Here is a 17,674-nt window from a genome sequence, read left to right on the forward strand (position 1 = left end):
ACTGTTTTGATACATTTCCACCCTAGGTGTTGATACTCTGATGTCATAAAGCATTGTACATCGCACGCAGCATCCAGTTTCAGTGATGCCTCTGCAAATGGGCCAGTTGCAAATACTGGAGAAACCTAGACAATCACCTGAATAACTAGTTTGCGGTTGTATGTGTACCCATATTCTTTCCTGAATGATTTTATAGGCGGGACCTCTAGTCTATACATCTATAGTGGTTAACTGGCAATGAATATATATATATATATATATATATACTTAAATTGTGTACAACCAAAGTATTTTATCTTCAACAGGCTTCCAGATACCCTGTCCATCTGTTCACAAAGGATTTAATTAAATACTATAGGTACATTTATCTTATTCTGTGATAGCAGCATCTAGGCTAGGGTACTGTTGCTACCTTATAACCCAGCTGAGGGGGTAAGATGTGCATTGGGATCCAGTATAATGCAGAAAATCCCACAAAGACACAGCCTGAACTAATAATCACCATGGGAAGTCGAATAACCAAAATTAAAATCAAGTAAAGTCATCGTTTTACCATTCTCACCCCCACCCCACCTCTTGGAGTAGGAGTATACATCAGGCGTAGTCATCACTGGTCAAAATGCACTTGCTACTTACAAAGACAACTTGAAATATCCCTTCTTGATGTCTGCAAATAGCGACTACATTTCCCTTTATGTTATACACCTGATGATGTAGCTAATCAGTGCATTGGGAGCCAATGACCTCAATGAGGCGTGATGTCACTGCCTCCGGCTACTATTAAATGAATGAAATTAATATTGCCTCGTACCAGAAAATGGCCGAAAAACGTATGTGGAAAGAGAACAGTGCCCAACAAAAGTGACTTTTCTTTCTCTCCACTTTCTATTTTGCATACGGCCAAGGACATTGATGATTATACAAAGAAACTGTCCTTTTTCTCATTATAATATTGAAGGCAGACAAAATGCAAGATTTGTTATTTTCACAATGTGTGGCTTAGAGATTAGAATGAACAAACATCTGTCACCCTTTAATACAGTATGCATTGTCACACGCGTCTTCGTAAATGCCAGTAGTGTCTCTTCAGCACAAGATGCTAAACCCTCCCCAAGAGTCGCTTTCTCTAGCCACGAGAATCCCTATGTCAACACTCCGTCAGCTATAGTGCTGCAGAAATGTCCCTCGACCTCCCCACTCCTGTCTACAACAACATGGCTCTCTCCAACCAACATTCTTCTCTTTCAGAGTGTCCCCACTTTTCTTTTTAATTATTTCTGTTTAGAACCTTCATTTTCTTCTTTATGTGTGAACCTAAGCAGAGAAACGCCATTAACAACATTGGCTAGATGGAAGGAAACATAGGTAAAGACGGGTTAAAGATTTGTTAGGGGTTGGGCGAGGAAGGAGGTGTCGGGTATAAGTGGAAACACCAAATGCCAACGGGATTATAGAGTTTCTATAATAATATGCATCAAGCAAATAATATTCCTTTATAAATTATAGTGTTGTGAACTCAAGGGGCTCGAGCCAGCCATGCCAAGCTAATGGGACAGTGGGCCTGATTCAGACCCGCTTCCGGGCGCTGTGCGTAACTAGAATAGGCAGGTAGCACACCATATCTGGGTACTGTGTTGTGTAGCTAGGCTAGGTGAGTGGCATACTGTGGGCCTGATTCAGACCCGGTCGCAAGCGCTGAGTGCTCGCAACCAGGTCGATGGTCCCCCACCATGCATGCGCATGCCGGAGCCGGCTCCGGCTTGCGCATGCGCGAGACCCAGCCTGCGACGGGCGCTCCATCGCTACGGGTCTCGCACCAAAGCGGGGCAGCTGTCGATTGTGATTGACAGCTTGCCCCGTTTTGGAGGCGGGCAGGGGGGGCGGCTGGCCAAACGGAGGCGTTCCCGAAGGAACGCCTGCCGTTTGGGGGCGGCCCCACAGACATCACCAGTGATGTCAGTGGGTGAGCTTCCTGCTCTATTAGAGCCGAAAGCTCACTGGGGCTTGCGGGAACGATACCCTACCACAAGGGTATCGTCGCAAGCCCCGATGGTCGCAATGGTCGTGACCATCAGCTGGCCGCTCACTAAAGCTGTGGGTGGTTTGTTTGTGTCAACGAGTCCCCAACACTCGCACCACCGCACAGGTGAAGGGAAAGTGCTTGTGTGTACATAGCCTTGACTATTGTCAATGGACAATTATTGACATGGAATGCTCATGCTCCACTTCCTAAAAGCTAACGTCCACCACATATGCAAACTACTAACACTGGGAACAGCATTAAATAGTTACACTTTGCTATTGTGACCACTTTGGTTTTCAAAAAGGGCTGTTTTGCTACCTGTCTGAGTCTTCCATTCAACATTGGGTGAAGACCATCTACTGCTGTCCACCAAAAGTCAACATCACTTACCGAGCAGAAACAGCACTAATATCAATGACCACCCTACTGCTACTACTGCACAGGTGACAGATGGTTCCTGTTCTCACATAGAGTAGCAGGTTTTCCAATGGTATAAATTAGTTATTATAAAAACTGAACTTTATCCATTTCATGACTGAGGTAAATTACTGCTTAACGCTAAAGGGGATGTAATAATAGCGAATGAAGCAGTGGTGTAATGTGGGGGGGTTGAGCATGTGCCCTGGGAGCTGTCAGACTCGGCGGCGCAGAGGGCACTGCCGGTTACCGTCCGCAGTCCAGGGCACGTGCGGTTCGCGGCACTTCACCTTGAAACAAACAAGACGGCGGCGGTGTTTTTCTTAGCACTGCAGCCGATGAGAGTCAGACAGACTCTAATGGTGCGTACACACTGGGCGATTAAAGTGGACGACTGAACGATAACGATATCGTTATCGTTCAGTCGTCCACTTTATCGTCCATTTTTAACACAAAAAAGATGAACGATGACGACGACGCGCGTTCCCGCGGGTCGTTCGTCATCCTCGTTCATCGGGCTGACATGCAGGCCAACCTGACGACCTCGTCAGGTTGCTGCATGTCAGGGAATGGGTGAGAGAGCCCGGCGCTGAACGATATCGCTAATGATATCGTTCAGCGGCTGTGCTCAATGTCATGAACGACATTGAGCACAGCCTGCCGGGGACACACTAGACGATATCGCTCAGGGAGCATATCGTCTAGTGTGTATGCACCTTTATTGGCTGCTGCACCCAAGGCCAGAGCCGGGCTGGAGCTCACTCATGAGCTCCGCCTTCCGGCACCCGCACTGGGTGAAGGGAGAGAGACGTTACAGTGCTAAGCGGGATGGGAGCACCTGACAGCGGCGACGAGTGCAGGAGCTTGGATTCCGGTAAGTAAATTATGTGTTGTGTGTGTTAGTCTTATGTGTAAAAGGCACTACTGCTGGGGGCTGTGTATATTGGGATACTACTGGGGCACTGCATAAGGGGCACTATGGGGGGCACTATTTGAGGGGCACTACTGGGGCCACTGCATAAGGGGAACTACTGGGGGCACTGTATAAGGAGCACTACTGGGGACACTAAATATTGGTGCACTGTATAAGGGGCACTACTGGGGGCACTATATTTATTATGTATAAGGGGCACTACTGGGGACACTAAATATTGGTGCACTGTATAAGGAGCACTACTGGGTGCACTATATTTATTATGTATAAGGGGCACTACTGGGGCACTATATTTATTATGTATAAGGAGCACTACTGGGGCACTATATAAAGAGCACTATATATTGGGCACTACTGGGGACACTGCATAGAGGGTAATATTAGGGGCGCTGTATAAGGGGCTCTACTGGGGGCATTGTATATTGGGATACTACTGCGGCACTGCATTAGTGGCACTACTGGGTGCAATGTATATTGGGGCACTATGTAAGGGCACTATATATTGGGCACTACTGAGGGCACTCCTTAAGGGGTAATACTGGGGGCACTGTATATGGAGCACTACCAGGGGACACTATATATTGGGGCACTACTCTGGGGGCACTATATCTTGGGGCACTGTATAAGTGGCACTACTGGGGGGCAATATATAAGGGGCACTATATATTGGGCACTACTGGGGACACTGCATAAGGGTTAATACCGGGGGCACTGTATAAGGGGCACTTCTGGTGGCACTGTATAAGGGGCACTACTGGGGGCACTGTACAAGGGGCACTGTATATTGGGCACCACTATTGCACTATATAAGGGGCACTACTGGGGGCACTGCATAAGGGGCACTAATGGGGCACTGTATAAGGGGCACTATATTTTGGGCACTACTGGGGGCACTGCATAAAGAGTACTACTGGGGGCACTATATAATGGGCACTACTGGGGGCACTGTATAAGGGACACTATATATTGGGCACTGCATAAGGGGCACTATTTAAGGAGCACTGTATATTGGGCACTACTGAGGGGCACTGCATAAGGGGCACTACTGGGGGCACTATATATTGGGCACTACATAAGGGGCACTGTATAGGGCACTGCATAAGGGGCACTATATCGGGCACTACTGAGGGCACTATATTGGGCACTATATATTGGGCACTACTGGGGGCACTGCGTAAGGGACACTACTGGGGGCACTGTACAGTATAAGGGGCACTACTGCGGGCACTATATATTGGGCACTGCATAAGGGGCACTGCTTAAGGGGCATTAATGGGGGCACTGCATAATGGGCACTGCAACATAGGGCATTGCATGAGGGGCACTACTACTGGGGCACTGCATAATGTGCAATACAACAGGGGGCATTGCATGAGGGGCACTACTACTGGGGGACACTGCATAAGGAGCACTACTACTGGGGGCATTAAGGTGCATTTGGAATGAAAAGGAATGTTCCCAGAGTGACAACAACCGCATTGTGTCAAGTTGACACAACCGCATTTTCAGTGGCCACGCCCCTTTTTGACAGGTGGTCACGCCCACTTTTTTGGCACGCGCACATGGGGGCTCCATTTTTCATCTTGCCCTGGGCTCCAAATACCCTAGTTACGCCACTGGACTGAAGATACTAACATGGAAACTTTGGGTCCAGTGGCAACTCCAGAGGTGGGGCTGTGGTGCAGACCAAAATACAAATAGGGGAGCCACACCAACTGCCAGTGAGTCCCGGACGGTGATATTTGGAAGGGCAGGTGGTGTGGCTCCCCTATTTGGCTCTCCACCTCTGGAGCCACCACTGTTTTGGGTTTATTTATCCATATCTGGACTGGTGATACTCCATTCCATTGCCACAGCAGTCTCTGTCAGTGGGAACAGTAGCACGTAAACAGTGTCTGCCATTTTGCAAGCGTCCTACCTGCAGACACTTGAGTTGTGATCAGGAACAATAAAACCTGTTGTGTGAAGCGGATAAAATAAGTGGATGACTTGAGTGTGACAGAGGTACAACATGAGCAGGAAGATATTGCACTCTCCCTTCTGCGCTGTAACAAACACTTGTCCATTTAACAGGAGTGGTGATATTATTTTATTATCTGTACTTTGCTCATAAACCCACTGAAAATCAGAATGAGTAAATGTCCACTGTACACGCTGATGAAGTACCTGAAGCTTTCTGCGTTCTGGGAGACAAACCACCAGTTTTGGGCTCATTTACATCACTTCCACTCAATGTAGTCATAAAAAGCCCAAATCTCAAAGAAAACTGCTGGGTCTGGTGCCAAGATCACTTCTTCGCGATCAATACGGACCCCCGGCACTACCTCTATTTAGATTGGCCATTTTATTTGTGCAATAAAAAAGATTTCTGCAACAAATTATTTTTTATACCCGATTGGTCCTATCATTGGATAGGTTCGTTTTGGTGTCCGCACATCAGCTACCAACAAAGAAACGAATCGATAATGACTGACCTCATCCATTTCATAGTCTTTGGACAATTGTATCACTTCTTTGCTGTAAACTATCCGGAGGCAACTGGTAGCTCCAGACACCTATTGTGGGACCAAAAGTCCCAGCACGTCCTGCCTGAAAGAGCATGCTGGAAATTGTAGTTTCCACAACGGCTGGCTAGTTATAGGTTGCTTAAGAGACAGCCTGTCCTATAGATTCGCACATGGATATGCTGTACTAGGCCCTGGTTGACTTTCTGCTCATGTACAAGCAGCGTTATAATAATGTCCTGTTAGTTTAGTCATGGCATGTATTGTTCTCGCTGGTACACTGCGGCCACATTAGAGGGTTCTTAGAGAAGAGTGACCGCCGTGCTCCAGCCATCCTGCCTACTTGCAGAAGACACATGTCCTATATTCATGTACAAGGGAAGAAGGACAGACCCCAATCCCGGGTCACCGCGTCCTGTCACTGCCGTAACTGTTTGTAAAAAGAGAAAGATTTATTTTTCATTGTTTCATACAAATATTTCCCCATTAAACTTGTACATACCAAATGATTAATAAATTAGTTTACTATCTCTCTTGTAATTGTCGTCAGCAAATGAAGGGTAGTGTCATTGGTTCGTTACTGGGCTCTTTGCAAGTTAGTAAACAATGCGATAAATGGGATCATATTGATTTAAACTGGAGCAGACCGCGGCACACTCCCTTACCATACGGGGCTTTAGGTGTTAGTGTGTGGTTGATGCTGGAGATAACGCTGAGGTCATGTGATTCATCGGCTCATAAATGGTATTTACTTGATACAGTCTACTGTCCACCTCTACAGCGTCCTACACCCACGCAAGGAGCCAGCATTTCCTTATGGACATTCTAGGCCAGGTCGTATCACATTGGGAACCAAATTATGACTGTGAATCAGCTTTGAAGCCCCCTGGTTCAGATGTTCCATCTATACGTGGTGCATAGCGTTAGTAATAAGTATAATGTGTAGGAAATTGGGAGCTCTACAAATAAGTAACAGTTGACGGATGATATTCAGTAATCTGCGTATGTGTCTGAGTTACAGTGCACTGCTCATGCATCAAGTTTCATTATCGATGTTGCTCGGAATGAGGGTTATTTGCAAAGTGACCGTTTGTGGGCAGCAATGGGGGGGAGGGGCAACTCAAACACAGGTGTGTTGCATTTATTTTCGGGACATGTTTAAGCCTGAGACGAGGTCCCGTACTCAGTAAAGATGGCTCCGAAGTCTCAGTTCCTGTGTCCATTCTGCACGGCCATAGGGTCACTCAGAAGGCCGATCACTGACTGATCTGCGACCGATGTACGCAGCTGCTTGGATTTGCGAAGCCGCCAGTGGGTATCTTACTACAAATCCTGGCGGCTGTGACATCTGTATATTTTCGCACGGCCTCTGTATATACATCAGCAGCAGAGGGGGCCATTAGCGGCCATCTCTGAATCGCGTCCACAGTACAACGGTCTCATACAGAATGGAAATAGTATATTTAAATTTTATTTTTTTTAAATGTACTCTCTACCCAATAGCCAAAACGGCATTACAGCTGTATAGCTCTTCAATAACTCGCCGTGAGGATACCATATAGCAGGTTGAATGCTCAAACACCAGTATGAAAAAAACTAAGGACACTTAATAAATGTATTTGGAGCATAGTAAAACTGTTATAAAATTTGCTTAGCTGCTGAGTTTACAAGACTGACACCACTTCTTCCGGATGGATAGGGACCACAATGGGGTCTGGAGCAGGTGCCAGGAGCCAGTTACAGTAAATCAGTTTCTGGTATTTCAAGGCACATAAAGGCTGGAGGCTGATGGTTTACGAACATCTCTGATGATTACTGCAGGATCTGCGCTGTGTATGTGCCAATCAATAGAATGCTGACGTCAATTGGAGGCAGAATGGGGGCGGGGTCCGTTTTACATAATGGGTGTGTGTGGACCCCATTTTGCAGGCATGCCTCGGTCTAGGCCAGGGTCTGCGTTTTCTGATGCAGATTTCAGCAGAGCAGTTCCAGCGGCTATACTGAGTCCAATGGGTGCCCAGTGGTGATCCTATGCTGCGTCTTCTGTCATCTCAAGAGTCCCACTACCAGGTCTCTCCTGCCTGCCAGCAACATTACAGCCATGTACAATTAATATGATGAAAGCAGCTCTACTAGTTCTAGGTTACACTGAATCATTCAGTGCCGGCAAAAGTGAAGAGCACAGAAACCATCCAGGATCTCAGTAAGTTTAAAAAAAAAGGATACATAACAAGTTTTAAAACAAGCCTTTTCCCCAAAATAATGGATTTTAAAAATGAAAGGAGAGATTAAATATGCTGTCAGCAGATGGCTCTAACTACACTGAGAAATATAATACAACATTTAACTTTTTGAAAAAAAAATATTCCTGACCAAATGGAGTTAACCACATGCTCAGAAATTTTCCTGGTTATGAATGGCATCTGGATGAGAGATGCACAATGAAAAAGGTTGACAATCAATAGGTCGAGGCCAGATGGATGACATGCAATAGATCGACAGGGACAAGAGATTCACTGAAAAAAGGTTGACAGGGTTAAAAAGTCGACAAGTTTAGCTCGTCAACAAAACAAATGTCCGGCATGTTTTTTTTTTCTCAACATTTTTCAGGTTAGGGTTATGGGTGAGGCACTTGGAGGAGGGTTATGGTTAGGCTGCTGGAGGAGATGTTTATCATGTGGCACTAGGGGAAGGGTTAGGTTTAGGCACCAGGTGGAGGGTTAAGGTTAGACACTAGGGGTAGGGTTATGGTTAGGCTGCTGGAGGAGATGTTTATCATGTGGCACTAGGGGAAGGGTTAGGTTTAGGCACCAGGTGGAGGGTTAAGGTTAGACACTAGGGGTAGGGTTTGGTTAGGCACCAGGAGGAGGGTTAGGGTTAGGCACTAGGGGGAGAGTTAGGGTTAGGCACTAAGGGGGAGGGTTAGGGTTAGGCACTAGGGGTAGGGTTATGGTTAGGCACCAAGAGGAGGGTTAGGGTTAGGCATTAGGGGGAGGGTTAGGGTTAGGCACTAGGGGTAGGGTTATGGTTAGGCACCAGGGGGAGGGTTAGGTTTAGGCACTAGGGGGAGGGTTGAGATTAGGTAACAGGGGGAGGGTTAGGCACTAGGGGTAGGGTTATGGTTAGGCACCAGGGGGAGGGTTAGGTTTAGGCACTAGGGGGAGGGTTAGGGTTAGGCACTAGGGGTAGGGTTAGGTTTAGGCACTAGGGGTAGGGTTAAGGTTTGGCACCAGGGGGAGGGTTAGGTTTAGGCACTAGGGGGAGGGTTAGACTAGGGATAGGTTTAAGCACTAGGGGAGGGTTAGGTTGGGGAAGGGTTAGGCTTAGGTTTAAATTACAAAAAAAGTGTTGACCATTTGAACCTATTGATCCTTTAACCTTGTTGATCTTTTGCACTGACGACTTTTCTTCATGTTGACTTTTTGTCCATCAACCTATTGCATGTCGACCATCTGGCGTTGACCTATTGACTGTTAACCTTTTTATTGTTGGTCTCTTACACTACACCCTTATGAAGAGGGTGACATGGTTATGTAATAGGTATCTAAAATGATTATAGTGTATCCCTATATAACTAAGCTCCTGTGTGTTTATATATTTCCATGGTCCCAAGGTATCCATGCTCTACATAAACTCCTGATCGTTGGGAGGTCTCAGACCCCGATCCTCTGATTGGCCCGAAATTAGATGCAGTAAGTGGAGTTATAAAGGTCACAGCTTTGATTTATGAAGGAAACATTTATTAGATGGTCAAGAAATAATTGCTCTCTCAGCTCTAGCCACTGGCGGCATTTACTAAGTCTATGACTGACACACTGACTGCAACCAATGAGATCATCTAAACATTGACAGCAGCACCGGATATTTCAGGTGAAGAGTTTGGAGATAACTTCTCCGATATCTGCTACAATCTATCTTTCATAAATTCAGGGGATCCTTAATATTTGTGGGTATCCCCTGAAAGCGGCATGATAACCTATGAAACATATTTGGTTAGGGATCGTGACTGATGGGTGCAGCAGAGTATGGAAAACAGAGAGAAAATTTAGGGGCAGACACAGGTGACCTTCACAATATTAAGTTATCGCAGCTGCATGATCACTGACCAGCCTAGAATCGGAGGTCCAGCTTGGGTTATGGTCGAGCAGAAGATCCATTGGCCACTGGCGATACATATGCAGCAGGACAGTATAGGAAGGAAGGTGGATAAGCAAATACTAGCACTAATACTTAGTAGACACTGGAGCCAGACTGGGGTTGGACAGAACAGACATTGGGACCGGTTTGGGACTGCACTTGGAGTATACGCTGGGGCGGGAGTGAAACCGAACTAGTTGCACTGAATGAGCCGTAGTGGGACCGGACTTGAAGCATAAACTGGATCCAGTGTAGAACCAGAATATGAGCACAGATAGGAACCGGAATGGGACCAGACTCGGAAAATACACTGGAGCCGGAGTGGGACCGGACTTGGAGAATACACTGGAGCAGAGTGGGACTGGACTTGGAGAATATGCTGGAGCTGGAGTGGGACTGGACTTGGAGAATACACTGTAGCAGGAGTGAGACTGGACTTGGAGAATACAATGGAGCCAGAGTGGGATTGTCAAGGAGCCAAAGACCACTAGCCAGGAGTAGAGCCTAGGACATGTATCATCAAAGAAGCTCAGGCACTGAGTGCTGTCAGAGCAGGATACTTATACCCTGGGCCTAGCAGGGATTGGCTGATGAGGTCAGGTGTACACTGGCCTGGCTGTCACTGGAGACTATCGGCTAGGCGACTGAGTGTCTGCTCTCCAGCTGAGGAGCGGTTGAGAGCACATCTCTACTAGACTCCCATCAGTGAGTATAATTTCAAGTACTCAATCCACAGTGTTCTATATACCTGAACTTTTGACAAAATAAGTGGAACACTTTCTATAATATATTGCACATTAAAGGTTGAAACTATATATTGGGGTTTATATGCTGGCAAAGCGTCCATAGAGGAACATTTAACCACTCATTATCCTTGCATGTTAGCAATTGGATATACTTTCTGAAACTTCTAGCCAAGTAAAGACTTTGGAGGCTCTATATAGAGCTTGATCAGACTCCAGCACTGGATTACATATATAGTATTTTCTATTTATATTCATATTTTAACTGTTTGATTGTCTGTTATATTATCAGTTTGTGAATAAATACATTGTTTTTACCATTGTTTGGGTTTTTTAAACCGGCGCTCCACACCCATTTATAGACGGAAACACTGCCAAAGTTTCAGGCTCCTGAGACCACTGCCACACTGAGGACCCATCACCAGCATACTATGTGAGCCCCCAGGCCAGACCCCCACCAGGACAGAGCAGCATGGCCCCAAGGGTAAGGACGGTTCCTGACAGTACCCCGTCTCTTGAGGATGGCATTCGGGAAGCCAGTGATTGAGATATTGCAGGTGACCGAAACGATTATGGGAATCCAAAATGTTATCCATTTCAAACTCTACTCCTTGGCGAGTCTGGATCTTAGGGGTCTTACGTACTGAGGAGAACCAGTGGTCAAAGAAGAGATATATACAATGAATTGGGTATCTGCCGATGTAGATGAAGCTCCAGCTTATAGGTCAAGAAATCGGAAACGGTATAATGTACCGAGGAGCAAAGTTCATACTGGGAACTCTGAGTTGAATATTCTAGGTTGAGAGCCAAACACAGTCTCCAGGTTTCAAGAAAGGAATGTCTTGACGTTTCCGAACTACAAACCTATTGTAGTTTGAGGAAACTTTCTTAAGAGAAGAATGTTTGTTATTCCTAATTTTAGTAAACAATTTAAGGGTATTGGCAGCTGCCGGAACGTCCACAGAGGGTAGTGATTGGAAGTCAGGAACACAGGAAGCCGAAGATCGTGAAGAATGGAATGGTATTGGTAGCGGTATGGTAGCAGGAGTTGTGGGCAAATTCTGTCCAAGGCAGCAGATCCACCCATTTGTCCTGGAAGGAAGTCAATTATAGATGGATAAAAGTCTCTAGGTCTTGGCTTTACCCTCTTTGTTTGCCCATTGGTTTGGGAATGATATGAAGATGAGACTTGGATTGTGAAACACAATGCTCTCCAGAACCTGGCCATGATCCTTTCGAAGGCCATGGAGTCTCACATATGAAGATATGTGCCAGTTGTGGTGCAGATGGTAGACCAGACAGGGGTATAAAATGAGCCACACCACCCAGACTGTATTACATCCTTTGGAGACAGTTAAATTTGTAATAAAGTCCAATGACAAATTGGTCCAAGGTTGCTTTGGAATTGACAACGGTTTGAGAGGACTGAATGGTTTTTTATAAGGATTTTTATGTGGCGCGTACTTAATACAACAAGCGATGAAATCTTGAACATCTCATTTCATGGAAGGCCAACAATATAAGCGAGAAAGGAATTCAGGGATACCGGCATGTCCAGCAAACAAGGATGCATGAGCCCAGGTTAACAATTTTTGACAAAGTTCTGGATACACGTACATCTTACCGGGTGGCGGTACAGGAGCTAGCTGTGTATTGGCAAATGAAAGCGGACTGAGGATAGGACGTGATTCTTGAAGGGTAGCATCTTCTTCAGTAGACCAGGCATGAGACAGAGCATCTGCCTTCCGATTTTGAACACTAGAACGGAAGGTGATTTTGTAGTTCAACTTAAGAGTCAACAAATCTTTATGATCAGAAAAAATAGTCACAGGCTGTTTAGCCCCTTCTGAAGGTATCGCAACTCCTTTAACGCTAATTTGCTAGCAAAAAGTTCTCACCAATTGCATAATTTTTCTTTGTAGGAGAGAATTTTCAGGAGAAGAAGCCACAAGGATGAAGCTTGCCATCTTCCTTGTTCTGTGAGAAGGCAGTACCTACACCTATGGATGAGGCAACAACTTCAGGAAAGAATGGTTTCTCAAGATCAGGTTGACGGAGAATTGGTGAAAGCTTGAAAGGAAAAGGTGGCTTCAGAGGACCAGTGTGAGGGACTGGCTCCCTTATTGGTTAAAGCTGTTATCGGGGCTCCAACAGAATAATTTTATTTTATAAACTTTCCATAATAATTGGCGAATCCTAAAAATCACTGGATCGCTCCCTACTTCATGTGTCTCTTGTTGCAGCCCCCTCCATGTGTCTCTCATTGCAGCGCCCTCCTCCATGTGTCTCTCATTGCAGCCCCCTCCATGTGTCTCTCTTTGCAGCCCCCTCCTCCATATGTCTCTCATTGCATCCCTCTACTCCATGTGTCTCTCATTGCAGCCCCCTCCTCCATGTGTCTCTTATTACAGCTCTCTCCTCCATGTGTCTCTCATTGCAACCCCCTCCTCCACGTGTCTCTCATTGCATCCCTCTCCTCCATGTGTCTCTTATTGTAGCCCCTCCATGTGTCTCTCATTGCAGTCCCCTCCTCCGTGTGTCTCTCATTGCAGTCCCCTCCTCCATGTGTCTCTCATTGCAGCCCCCTCCTCCACGTGTCTCTCATTGCAGCACCCTCCTCTATGTGTCTCTCACTGCATCCCTCTCCTCCATGTTTCTCTTATTGCAGCACCCTCCATATGTCTCTCATTGCAGCCCCCTCCATATGTTTCTCATTGCATCCCTCTCCATGTGTCTCTCGTTGCATCCCTCTCCTCCATGTGTCTCTCATTGCAGCCACCTCCTCCATGTGTCTCTCATTGCATCCCTCTCGTCCATGTGTCTCTTATTGCAGCCCCCTCCATGTGTCTCTCATTGCAGCCCCCCCTCCATGTGTCTCTCATTGCAGCCCCCTCCTCCATGTGTCTCTCATTGCAGCCCCCTCCATGTGTCTCTCATTGCAACCCTCTCCTCCATGTGTCTCTTATTGCAACCCCCTCCATGTGTCTCTCATTGCAGCCCCCCCTCCATGTGTCTCATTGCAGCCCCCTCCTCCATGTGTCTCATTGCATCCCTCTCCTCCAAGTGTCTCTTATTGCAGCCCCCTCCATGTGTCTCTTATTGCAGCCCCCTCCATGTGTCTCTCATTGCAGCCCCCTCCTCCATGTGTCTCTCATTGCATCCCTCTCCTCCATGTGTCTCTTATTGCAGCCCCCTCCATGTGTCTCTCATTGCAGCCCCCCTCCATGTGTCTCTCATTGCAGCCCCCTCCTCCATGTGTCTCTTATTGCAGCTCCCTCCATGTGTCTCTCATTGCAGTCCCCTCCTCCATGTGTCTCTTATTGCAGCCCCCTCCATGTGTCTCTCATTGCAGCCCCCCTCCATGTGTCTCTCATTGCAGTCTCCTCCCTCATGTGTCTCTCATTGCAGCCCCCTCCTCCATGTGTCTCTCATTGCATCCCTCTCCTCCATGTGTCTCTTATTGTAGCCCCTCCATGTGTCTCTCATTGCAGCCCCCTCCTCCATGTGTCTCTCATTGCAGCCCCCTCCTCCATGTGTCTCTCAATGCATCCCTCTCCTCCATGTGTCTCTCATTGCAACCCTCTCCTCCATGTGTCTCTCATTGCAGCCCCCTCCTCCATGTGTCTCTCATTGCAGCCCTCTCCTCCATGTATCTCTCATTGCAGCGCCCTCCTCCATGTGTCTCTCATTGCATCCCTCTCCTCCATGTGTCTCTTATTGCAGCCCCCTCCATGTGTCTCTCATTGCAGCCCCCCTCCATGTGTCTCTCATTGCAGCCCCCTCCTCCATGTGTCTCTTATTGCAGCTCCTTCCATGTGTCTCTCATTGCAGTCCCCTCCTCCATGTGTCTCTTATTGCAGCCCCCTCCATGTGTCTCTCATTGCAGCCCCCCTCCATGTGTCTCTCATTGCAGTCTCCTCCCTCATGTGTCTCTCATTGCAGCCCCCTCCTCCATGTGTCTCTCATTGCATCCCTCTCCTCCATGTGTCTCTTATTGCAGCCCCTCCATGTGTCTCTCATTGCAGTCCCCTCCTCCATGTGTCTCTCATTGCAGTCCCCTCCTCCATGTGTCTCTCATTGCATCCCCCTCCTCCATATGTCTCTCATTGCAGCCCCCTCCATGTGTCTCTCATTGCAGCCCCCTCCTCCATGTGTCTCTCATTGCAGCCCCCTCCTCCATGTGTCTCTCATTGCATCCCTCTCCTCCATGTGTCTCTCATTGCAACCCTCTCCTCCATGTGTCTCTCATTGCAGCCCCCTCCTCCATGTGTCTCTCATTGCAGCCCTCTCCTCCATGTATATCTCATTGCATCCCTCTCCTCCATGTATCTCTCATTGCATCCCTCTCCTCCATGTGTCTCTCATTGCAGCCCCCTCCATGTGTCTCTCATTGCAGCCCCCTCCTCCATGTGTCTCTCATTGCAGCCCCCTCCATGTGCCTTTCATTGCAGCCCCCTCCTCCATGTGTCTCTTATTGCAGCCCCCTCCTCCATGTGTTTCTCATTGGAACCCCCTCCACCATGTGTATCTCATTGCAGCCCCCTCCTCTATGTGTCTGTCATTGCAGCCCCCTCCTCCATGTGTCTCTCCCCCAAAAGTTCCCCCTCCCCCTCTCATTGTGGCCCACTCCCCTTTTGGAGCAGTGAAATTTAGCTCTGCAGAGACTATAAGTGCGCCTGCAGTTCACGCAGGCGCACAAAAGCGCCGGCGTCCGGTGGAAGGAGCTAGACTGGGGCGGAGGGATCCCAAAGGATTTCTCTTTGCAACTCGGGGATCCTTCCCATAGGTTAGGAGCGGGGTGAGCGCCATGTACGGGAGCTGTAGAAATTAAGTGATAATGAACAGACCCCTTAATCTTTTTACATTTCCAGCCATTCATTCTGCAGAGTTTGGGAATGGGGGGTGGGAGGGAATTTAAATCCAGACCTGTCTGATATTCTGCCGCATAGTGCAAATAAGCCATAGAGTTTATGTAGCCACATTTAGACTAATACCTGCGTTTAGTACATAAAAGTGATAGACAGTCTATTCTCATTTCATTTCAATTTCACTGTCAGTGTGTCTGCAGGCTACCTCCAAATCAAAGCAAGAATAACATCTCCCTGCCTCTACTTAAAAAGCAATCACTGCACTGTGTGAGGGCTAGGATGCTCGGGACACAGAGTCTGGTGATCGGGATAATTGCACCAGCCCTTAAAAATTGTTTAAAGAGTTCTGTCCTAGGAAAGATAATCATTTCACAAAAGCAATAATAAACTTTGGACCAGACAAAGCTTCTATGGTAGATGATATTATACGTAATAAATATAAGAACTGTAATCCCCGGCAGCAGAGGTTGTAGAAAGATTATTTTGAAAGTTGAAACCTCCTTTAGGGGCCTATTTATCAAATCATATTGAAGGATATGCCAAGAAAACGCACCTGCAAATATTGGTTATGCTTTGGATGTATCTACCGCCCAACCAATTGGTATAGTAAATCCATACATGCCTACCCTCCTGGTTTTCACGGGAGGCTCCCGATTTTTGGGTTAAACCCCCGCACCCCCGGAAGTGTAGGCACTTCTCCCACTCTGTGCCCACTTCCTAGAGAAGTGGGCAGAATGGGGAGAATTTCTGCGGCGATCGCAGGTCATCGTGTAGGGGGCCGGGCTTAAGGGCATCATTTAGCCCTGCCCCCTATTTAAATTGAAGGCAATTGCAGCAATTTTCCATGAGGGAGATAGGGCTTAATGACGTGACCTGTCAGGCCCCGCCCACGTCACAACCCACCTGCTTCTCCTCCCCAGGCTTCTCCCGGAGGATGACGTGTTGGGGGTGTGACCACATGTAAAGCCCCTGTTTTCATGTCATGGTAAGTGTGAGCCCAGCACTCCTGCAGACTCCTCCCTGCACTGAATGCATGAGCAGATGGGACAGCCAGACAGTTCCCGAAAAGCGGGACAGTCCCGCTAAAATCGGGATGGTTGGGAGGTATCTCTTTCGGAGATATCTGCTGCGATACCCCTTTTCATTTGCAAAAGCAGCAATAAGTTTCAATGGGGTTGCTTCAGTGCTGAATTTACCAAGCTCTGGAAAGCAAAGTGGGACCTTATTAATGTTTTTATTTTACGGCTACTTGAAGTGATAACGCACATTAAATGCAAACATCAGACATGTTTGTCAGTAGCATTGGGAGACCACTCACCGCTCCCTCCGAGCTTTCATGATGTGTTCTCCTTTGGAAAATGCTCTTGTAAAGAATAAAACGTGTCCTGCAAACCGTGCGCTGCTGCAGTTCTAACAAACACTAGTAACAGCGGTGGCGGGGGTGAGGCCTGTCACGTAAATACCGTCAGCAGAATTCGGATGTATTATGTCTTTTTTATAAATATCAGCCTACAGTAGTTTCTCTGCATTTTTTGTTTTATTTCTCTGAATGTCAGAAATCTTTGGGGGGTTTTTTTTGCTTTTTTGTTCATTTTCAAGGGAGTACGTTCTGACACAGCAGCGACGTTCATTCAGTCTGATCTTAATGGTCCTACTGGTTTGTCCCGCATAAACCACATGGGGGATTTCAAAAGAAACAACTACATTTAAAGAATCACAAGAGAAACCCTTCTGTGGGAATTGTATAACCTTGTGAGGGATGTAAAACGCATTCACTATTATAATAATAATTACTTTACAAATCTGACGACAGCTCATACAGGAAAAGGTTCCAGATTTTTCTTTGTGTTGCAAAATTTTGCATTAACCCCATAACTGCGGCGACCACAGAATGACTCATCGACTAGCACAGATGGAATGCAAACACGGGGTGTTCCTTGTACGGAATTCTAAGCTTAGGATCAGCCTGCATCACCAATGCCTATTGGTAATAGGTTGAACAGCTTTCAGTGTTATAGTAACAGTACTAATAAACTGCAGCTATCCAA

This window comes from Taudactylus pleione, unplaced genomic scaffold (assembly GCF_031769625.1).
Source record: "Taudactylus pleione unplaced genomic scaffold, aTauple2 ptg000434l, whole genome shotgun sequence".
Classification (NCBI taxonomy): Eukaryota; Metazoa; Chordata; class Amphibia; order Anura; family Myobatrachidae; genus Taudactylus; species Taudactylus pleione.